This window comes from Sinocyclocheilus rhinocerous, unplaced genomic scaffold, assembly GCF_001515625.1.
Source record: "Sinocyclocheilus rhinocerous isolate Xijiao unplaced genomic scaffold, SAMN03320098_v1.1 scaffold1374, whole genome shotgun sequence".
Taxonomy (NCBI): domain Eukaryota; kingdom Metazoa; phylum Chordata; class Actinopteri; order Cypriniformes; family Cyprinidae; genus Sinocyclocheilus; species Sinocyclocheilus rhinocerous.
In genome coordinates, this window is record NW_015643932.1 from 341,548 (window position 1) to 341,806 (window position 259).

The window sequence follows — 259 nt, forward strand, 5'->3', positions numbered from 1 at the left end:
CTTTGTTACCAACAGTCTTCAAAATACCTTCTTTTATGTTCCACAAAAGAAAGCAAGTTACTCAGGTTTGAGTAAATGATGACATAATTTAAAAATTTTGGGTGAACTATCCCTTTAAAGATTTCTTTTTCCCTTTTCTTCGCTTTTTTTTATGAAATAATACTCTAAATAAGAAACTAAAACTGCCAGCAGGTGGCGGTAAATGTCTTCATTCGATTCATTCAAACGGCTGATTCATTCAGAAACGAAGTAAATGGAT

The 259-nt window shown here is 32.0% G+C and overlaps 1 pseudogene; it reads right to left on the minus strand.

Moving 5' to 3' along the window:
- LOC107757708 (retinal-specific ATP-binding cassette transporter-like) overlaps positions 1-259 on the minus strand; it is a 40,461-nt pseudogene that overhangs the window by 2,169 nt on the left and 38,033 nt on the right.